Genomic DNA, 8,834 nt, shown 5'->3' on the forward strand with positions numbered 1-8,834 from the left:
CCAGTTCTTTAAGCTGATCCTCTTCCTTATTCACAAGAACTTCCTCTTGTATTGTAAGAGCTTCACAAGATTGCACATCCTTCTCAGTAAAACCTGTGATCACATCACAATTGTCAGCTATAAAAACACAAGAGTTCACATTATCCAGCTGATCTGGATCTGCCCAATGTTTCAAGAAATCATCAATGATCTTCTCTTCTATTTCATCAATGGAAACCTCCACTTTCAATTCTTCTTGGACAAACTCTAAAGCTTGTTCATCTTCCTGTTCTGTACCTGCAAACATGTGCAACTCATTAGTTTTAAAACCACAAGGCTTTTCAATCTTGACTGTTTCCTCCATTACTTCTTTATGAACAAATCTGCATTTGGAATCTTCAATTCCCATCTCTGGCACATGAACTCTAAGTTCCTCTTTTAGCAAGGCAATCACAGTTTTCCTCAACCTCCTCTGCAATTGTCGCCAAATCACTCTCTTTCCTTTCGGTGGAAAGATCCATTTTCTATTCTGATTTTTCTGCTCTTGCAGCCATTCTTCCAATACTTGCAATTGTACCTTCATTACTGCAATCTCTCTTTCTCGGACTTCTGCAGTCATCTTATCCCTGTGCCATTTCTCTAGACTTCTTCTCTAATTCTCCATGATCACCTTCTCCAGCTGTATATATGGCCTATCTACCTTATGCTTTTCCAGAACAGAATTTTGATTCTGCTGGTCTCTTTCCTCCTTCATGACAATATCAGCCAATTGTCTTTCACCTGCAAACATCCACAAATTGTCAGATTTAAAACCATATGACCCTTTGGTCTTACTTGAAGTTTCAGTCTTCAAGTCTTCATCTTCACTATCTCCCAGAAATTCCCCTTGTTCTGGTTCACAAATGTATTCTTCCAATTCAACTTCCTCTTGACTCATCTTTTTGCCATTTACCTTGGCATCCTCTTTCTTATGTCCTCTATTATGGCTTTTTCTTGAACCTTTGCTATGACTATCAGTAGTCATCTTCTCCGCCATGAGTTTCTCACCCATGAGTTGCATCAAGCCTCTACAACAGCAAAATCTCTTGCTGCCACTTACCTCACCAATCCTTCCCTCCGGATCTGGTCTTTTGGTAATCACCGGTCCTCTGCTGGAACCTTTCGAGCATTCTCCACTGCTCTTTCAGGCTTCTCTCATCTGCAACTTTCTTCAACCTTTGTTAATTCTCCTTTGCAACAAGCCTCTGCAACAGCTTTCCTTCTGGCTGCAATCTTACCTCACTAAGCTCTCCTTACTTAGTCTTTTGGTAAGCACGGTCCTTTGTCTGGAACCTTCTCCTGAGCAACACCTTTGCTCCTTCTAGGCTTCTGCAATCCTCTCACTCTCTTCTGAGAACACTTCAGTTGTCCTCTCTATCCAATTTCTTATTGGATTCTTCAGGTTCACTGCCACTTCTCTATAAGAGTATTCTCCTTACTCTGTCTTTAAGAACTCACTTGGTTCTTCTCTCACAGCTTCTCTTGCTATCACTTGTGCATTAACATAAAACACACTCTTAATTTAAAACAAAGCATAACATATTACCTCCATTCTTCTACACCTTGAATGGCTTGTCCTCTTCTTAAGAAACCAACTAGAACTCACATTAAGCAATCTTGCTTTCTCTTTCTCTATTCCTATTTACTTCAATCCTCTGTTGGATTGCTACATTTCCCACTGTAGTCTTCCATCATTCAGCTCATTGCCTTTTCCTGTGTGCATGTTCCTCTTCACAGAAATCTTCCCTGCTTTATTTTTGTTCTGACAGTAGTGCTGCTTTTACCTCAATCCTTCTCTGATATCAACTTTTCCTTTCTGGAATTCTTTCCCCCGCAGGAAACTTTCCCTGCTCTGATACCACCTGATGAAAAGAGATCTGGTACAAGCCCAAAATCCCCTTTCTTATATAAATTCTCAAACCTTGGACCTGTGGATATGGCCACAAAGTCCTATCGGAAGCTTCAGCTTAGGCTCTAAGCCTTTTATGAACCATGGGCTTATTTAGAATCACAGCCACCTTTTTATCGGCGCTTTATAATCAACCATCGGAAGCCACCACCGAGCCTTTAATCAACCATCACGCAGGCTTTATATATATATACCTTAACCCCCGCGGCTATATATCATATAATATATGTCGATACATAGAACTAACCATAACCCGCTCTAACTCCAACGCTCGGACTTCAAACCTTATATATCCGCCTTCAGAAATTTCGGCGGGTCCGGATTTCGCAACCACAACAAACTCTTAAGGCCTGACCTCCGATGAGGTGCGGACCCAATGTACTTTTATACTCCTTTATATATCGGTTTCGGGTCCGATATATATCGGCACTCGCTGTAAATAATAGGTTTAGTCCTCCGACGGAACGCGGACCCGATGCCTCCTTACACTCCTTTCTAAACTGATTTCGGATCTGTCGTATCGGCGGATTCCTTATCGGCCACTTGACGGGGTTGCAGACGCGATCTCCTTTAGGGTGCTCTTTAATATAAATTCGGCTCCAGATTTCGGAACACTACTAAGGCTTCTCTTCGGACCCAATGCTATTTATATGTTGCGCTTCATAATAATTCGGCTCCGGTGTATCGAAGCGTTCACAAGGTTAAGGCCCCCTCTCCCTTCTGACGCGATATGGGTTTCGGACCCGATAAGCTTTCCATTCTACTTTATAAGATTTCGGCTCCGGTAATTTGGGCTTCCACTTCAGTGATCCCAAAGGCTCTCTTCTGATCCGATAATAGGGTTCGGACCCGATAAGGGTTTAATCAGCCACTATAATAATTCGTGTCCGCTACAATGGCACTTAAGGAAAAATATCGCAATTCTCTATGTAAATAGAGTTATACGCAGAACATTATAAAAAGGACTTAGAGAGTCCACGGAAGCAGCAGTTAAATGGAAACGCCATGAAGGCTCCAACCAAACATTATGCAGGGAAATAAACCACTTCCAATACTTTCAATATACAGTAATTAAGCTGTCCGATACATGCACATTAACAGAACCAGTAATTCTCATCCATACCATAAATAATCACAGATAGACACTTTATACGTGCCCTTCATCAGAAACTATGCATATATTAATCTGAAAGCAATAAATCTATATTGAGACTTCGGTCTCATACATACACACACATATATACAGGCATGCAGGCCTAACAGTTAATGCTGCACTCCCTCATAGGCCAATTATCAATTCAGGAGCCTCTCCTATCACAAGCCAAATTCTCTCCTCTGGTGGCTCTCCTCTTGCCCGTAGGCTTACATTGATATATATAATAAACATTGGTATCAAAATCCTAAAGCTTTTACATGCATGCATATATGGTAAAAAGTTTCTTGAGGCTTTATTCTATCTTTTCTCTGTTTTAAAATAGAAAAGCCTCCTTATCCACATCTATTTCTTTTATGCCTAAAAGCTCTCCCTTACTTCTAGAATCATAGAATACTCATGCTCTTATTTATTTATTTTGAGAATATCTAATTTAAATCACACTTAAAATACTACTGAGGAAATTAATTCCTAAAATGCATGACCCCCCTATGTCTATTATTTACAATAATTTCCCTTGGCTGAATGCTCCCGCATCAAGTACTATGACATGACATACTTAATATTAAAATAAACATTAAAATCATCAGCATTAGCCCCAAACACCGCTGACACCTTTATGATTCTACCAACAATTTTTAGCTCCTCATTTAGATTCTGTGCAGCTCGAGCATCTTTAAGTTTTGTAAATTGAAAAAATCACCAGTCCTCTATGCTCCTTGGCTCGGGAATGGGAAACAGTTGGTGACCTCCATAACACTACCAATATCCAAACCCATAGAAGAAATTGAATAGTAGTCAAAAGTCAATTTGACTACACTTGTTTCTTCAAACTGTCTCTAACAAAAATGAAAATAAGATGACATTTCCCTACAAAATTCCAGGAACCCAATTCACAATATTTCTTCATTAGTCCAACCCAAGCCAATCAACCTTCAACCAGGCCGATCCAAACACCAAAATATGGAAGCCTCCTCGTAGCTCCCCGCACTCCCACACCTCCTCTTACACCTCCAGAAGACCCAATGGCAGCATTTCCAGCTCCCTCGCCATGTCTCAATTGATCTCTTACACACAATTAGTGCCCAACACACCTCAAATGATGCTCCACATCTGCACCTCTCCAACTCCTCCACATGGTTAGTGCCCAGTACACCTCATATGCTGCTCCACGTCTGCACCTCCGCAGCTCCTCCACATGATTAGTGCCCACCACACCTCAAATGCTACTCCACGACCACTAGAAGCCACAACTCAACTCGCTCACTCCTACACCGATCAACCTCAATCAACCTTCACAACATTCATAACACTCAGCCTCCGTAATCGACCTCCTTAAGCAGTAAATTAGCCTCAATTGGCCTCCCTGGTCACAAATCGGTCTAGATGCCAGCACCATTAGATTTTGTGTTAATCCCTGAGGTGGATCTGCTTCAACGCTGCCTCTACAGCTAGACACCTCGACCTGCAACCATGAGCTCCAACTCCCTCTGCGTTGTCTTTGCTGCCATAACCTTATGGATTGAACAAAGAATAGAACTGTTGGATTCGTTCCTCAGCAAAAGATGTCCCTGCCTTTGCATCTCTTGTTTTCACCGCCTCGCCCTTAACCTTCATGACTTCTGTTGCAGGAGCTTCGGCGAGCACAGGAACATGAGCTACCTCTTTAGTGACAGCCACCAATCTTCGTCTTACTTCAACATGCTCCACAAACAATGCTCATCACAAACCGATCTCCGTTAAATAAAACACATAGTGGAAACACTCCACACTTCGCCAAGCTTTGTTCTGCTCCATTTTGCCAAAATTCACACTATAAGTCTGAGATATGCATCTATCGACACGCTGCTCACAACGTATCTCTTGTGTAAACAATAATCAACAATGCAATCGAATGATGGACAAACATTCACACCCTTTCAGTCTACTCTCAACAAACACATATTTTTTATTTCCCTAGCACTCCCTCATGGGAGGCCACGGCCAAGCCCATATGGGCTCTGATACCATGTTAAATTTCCACAAGGAAATCTATGTCATCATTAATCAAATAATATTACAAATAAATATATGAAGTGTTGTCTCAAGATAGGGAAACTATCTTGGACACACAATCACTTGGTTGAGAGAGTGTCTCAACCACATGCTAATCTAGGAAACAACTCCTAACTAATAGGAACAAACTCCTTTAGATAGAAAGAATCACAAGTGAGACAAGTACGAATTACATTTTCCAACACAGATTCCACAAGAGAAACTTCATACAAAAGGAAATGAGCTCAGTGTTAAAAAGAAATTCAACACATTTCCAAAATGGATGTTCGTGAAATTTCCTTTTGATAAAGAAGTGCCACTTCATTGGTTCTCTGGTTCGTTGGGTCTATTCAACATACAAGTTCAATATTCATCATTCAGTGTTTTTTATCTTCATAAATTTTATTAGGGTTTTATTTTATGAAGGTTTAATAGATTTGATTTGATATGTAGGTTTTCCAATTGGATTTGATAGAGAGGTTCGCTTCGATGAAGTACACCCCTTGGATTTGAGGTTCAATTTAATTTGAGGAATTGTTGAAGCCTCGAAAATCGCTGCATCAACATTGGGGAAAACCACCCGGTCCGAACCTTAAAGGTAGCTCCTTTTCCGTTTGGTGTGGTGGCTCCGACTGGATATAATGGGACCAGTTTCCCAATGATTTATGAATGGGATGGATAAGTGATTGATTTACTAATATCTAATGGGAAATGATGAAAGATTTATTCTAAAATGCAACAATATAATTAACTAATCTATCCCGAGAAGTCTTTCTCTTAGTGCAATTCTTGATGATTCTTATTGAAAAGTAGGCATATAGATGACTCTACTCATAAACAAAAATATTCATTCATATGATAATTACTTTGTTCGAGTAGTTGAACAAAGTAATAATTAAAACATTATTGCACTGATCTTTATATATCATTGACACACACACACACACATATATATATATATGAAAAATAACAACTCTTAAACATTCAATAGTGATAAGTAAAAGAATTGATGTGAAAGCATATACATATATCAATAATAGCAAAATGAATGAATGCTGGTTCACATAAAAGAATGAAACAAAACATAGATAATAGTACCATATGTGTTTGAGTCCCCTCCGATATGAATTGCATTCGGATCCCATTTTTTAACTTTTGAAATACTTTTATAAGAAGCAATACTGCATATCATACAAAAGTACTCTTCATCAAAACTTAGAATTCAGGTCCAGTTTCATGAAAAATATATATATCGGAAGCACAATAGTGCAACTTCCAATCCAAGTCTTAATACAAAATTTTAGGACCCTTTCTAAAAACATGAAAGGGTCTATAAATACAATCTAAACTAACTAACTATGAAATAAAAATGATGTGTGCTGGTATATCCAAATCACAAATATATGAAAATCTCCTCGAAATAGACATGCTTGCAGTCGGTCAGAATGGTTCATTGTTTCGGCTGACTATCTTGTGGCTTGAGCTGGCATATGGCGAGCATCGGTTGCAGTTCTGGAGGATGACTCATATGCAAATGTAACTGGGCAGTGTATGTGGCATCAGTAATTTTGGGAATCATATAACCAATTGCATCGGTGAGGCATTTTATCATTGTTCGCTGACTATATGGTTTAACAAGGAAGAACCAAAAGGTTTCCCATGTTAAAGTTTGAATGCCTGCGATCAATCTTTCCCTCTTTTCCAGCTCTTGTTTCCATGTCTGTTCTAATACTTTCACCGATGGTAGTTTCCCTGGAGAACATTCTGAAATTAAATTTGACAAATAAAGAGTATCATTAATCAATTCAATCAGATTACTAGTCACCGATCTGCATCTTGATGTCGCCCTTTTTGCTTTCATCAGTTGAGATTTCCACTCAAGGAATAGGATTTCTTTATGCGATTCCAAAATTTGGGGTAGATTTGCAGCTTGTCCTTCCTTGGTTTCTTGCCAAGAGAGAAACTCTGTTAATTTTTCATCTGCTTGTTCCAATTTCTATCTCGCATCAACTGACTTATCAATCATAGATGACGAAATTTCACATAGGGGAAGAGCGAGAGAGATATTATGACATAATAAGTTCAACTGATTAGATAATGCTTTAGTAATCTGGAGAGCCTCTGATTTGAATTCTCCCACTTGGGGATATCCTTTGAACCTTTCTATTTGCAGTGACAGTTGAGCAATTTGTTCTTCTTTTGATTTGCTCAACTGTTCGTTTATTGATTGCAGTTTGCTTAATGCTAGAGATAGTTCCTGTTGCTTCTGTATTGCATGTTGATCAATCCTCTGTTTCTCTTTGAGCAATTGCTCGTTTAATTGATCATTTGACTGCCTCTGTGTTGCCAACTGCTGTTCTAACTGCTCTATCCTCTGCTGCTTTTCTTGTACCTACATCTCTAACAAAATAATTGCTTGATCCTTTTCCTTGAGTAAATTTTTGACTTCCGATGCCTTGTCCATAGTAGCTGTTGTGTATGCTCCAGCATACTGAGAGAGTTTAGTAAGATCTTCAGAAGGGTTGACTTCTTCTCTCCATACCACATTAGTTATCTCCATTTGTGCAGGCAAAAGAGAAGATTGATCAAGTTTTCTCTTTTTCCTTTGTCTCTTGATTACAACCCTATGCTTAGGGTTGTAGAAGACATCCAAGGGTGGTATTTCTTCTACATGTAGAACAATTTCATCGGATGGATTCTTGGGGATTATCTCTACATCTTTTTGAGTCATGGGTAGGCCGCTAGTTCCCTCAGTCAGAACTATATTAGTTGCTGACTTCTGACCAGTTGTCACCTTGATCCAGACTTAAACATGAACGCAAAAAATTACAGAGATAACGATAAACATAGATATGCAGCGGAAATAATACCTCATTTCATTAATGTAAAATACTGAAATATGCTTACAAACAGTAATGGAAATAAACTAGCTAGGGCGATGGTAGCTTATCTCTGAGAAGAGATGTGGTGGCTACATGCCTCTGAACTCTGTTACAATGAGGCTTGAAGGCCTATTTATCGTTGAGAAACAATGGAAAACCATTAACATTACAAAACCTAACCCTAGAAGATGAAACGCCAAATTGTGGGCACCATTTGGGTAAATTGGTACATCAACTTCCCGGGGTCGTAACTTTGGTGTACGATCTCTGTTTGACGCATACAATAGCTCGTTTGAAAGATATATCCGAGCACTACCACTTTGGGAAGGCCAACATTGGTCCAAGCACCCATGTTGCCCCCAGATTTCCCAAAAAACGTCGTTTAGGGCCTCAAAACGACTCTAGAAGTTCAGGACCTGAAAAACTGCTAAAAATAGTAAGTTGTGCTACAATTAAGGAAACTAAAAATGCTGAGAGAAACAATATTGGGGGTCCAGGTGGACTTGGCAAGTGGCCACCAATATCCACCTGGATCATTCCTGTCCCCTTAGGAAGCAATGGTCCCCATTGCGTTGAGTTCCTCCATGAGATGAGGAAACTTTTGTTGAACTTGGTCCCTGGTGAACCACTTGCCCTAGTGAAGGAGTTGGCCTGCTTTGACAACTCGATACAGTTGGATATTCTGTTGGCGAGTGTTCTTGATCTATGTGTCCATGATCCGATCAGTTGCAGCTTGTTCCATGCAATCTGGATTTAATTCTGTGGGTGTGAGTTGTTCTGCAATGTCGGATGTGTCTAGCAATGGTGGAAAGTATGGCCAAAGGTGGTCCACATTGAA

At 39.7% G+C, this 8,834-nt stretch overlaps 1 pseudogene; it reads right to left on the bottom strand.

Annotated features, from left to right (window-relative positions):
• The window catches only part of LOC149157069 (fatty acyl-CoA reductase 2, chloroplastic-like), a 37,986-nt pseudogene extending 37,598 nt beyond the window's left edge, over positions 1 to 388 (bottom strand).
• Positions 389 to 8,834: the final 8,446 nt, after the last annotated feature.

This window comes from Pinus tabuliformis, chromosome 9, assembly GCF_031772625.1.
Source record: "Pinus tabuliformis cultivar Carrire ecotype Pingquan chromosome 9, CPIR1, whole genome shotgun sequence".
NCBI classification, from domain to species: Eukaryota; Viridiplantae; Streptophyta; class Pinopsida; order Pinales; family Pinaceae; genus Pinus; species Pinus tabuliformis.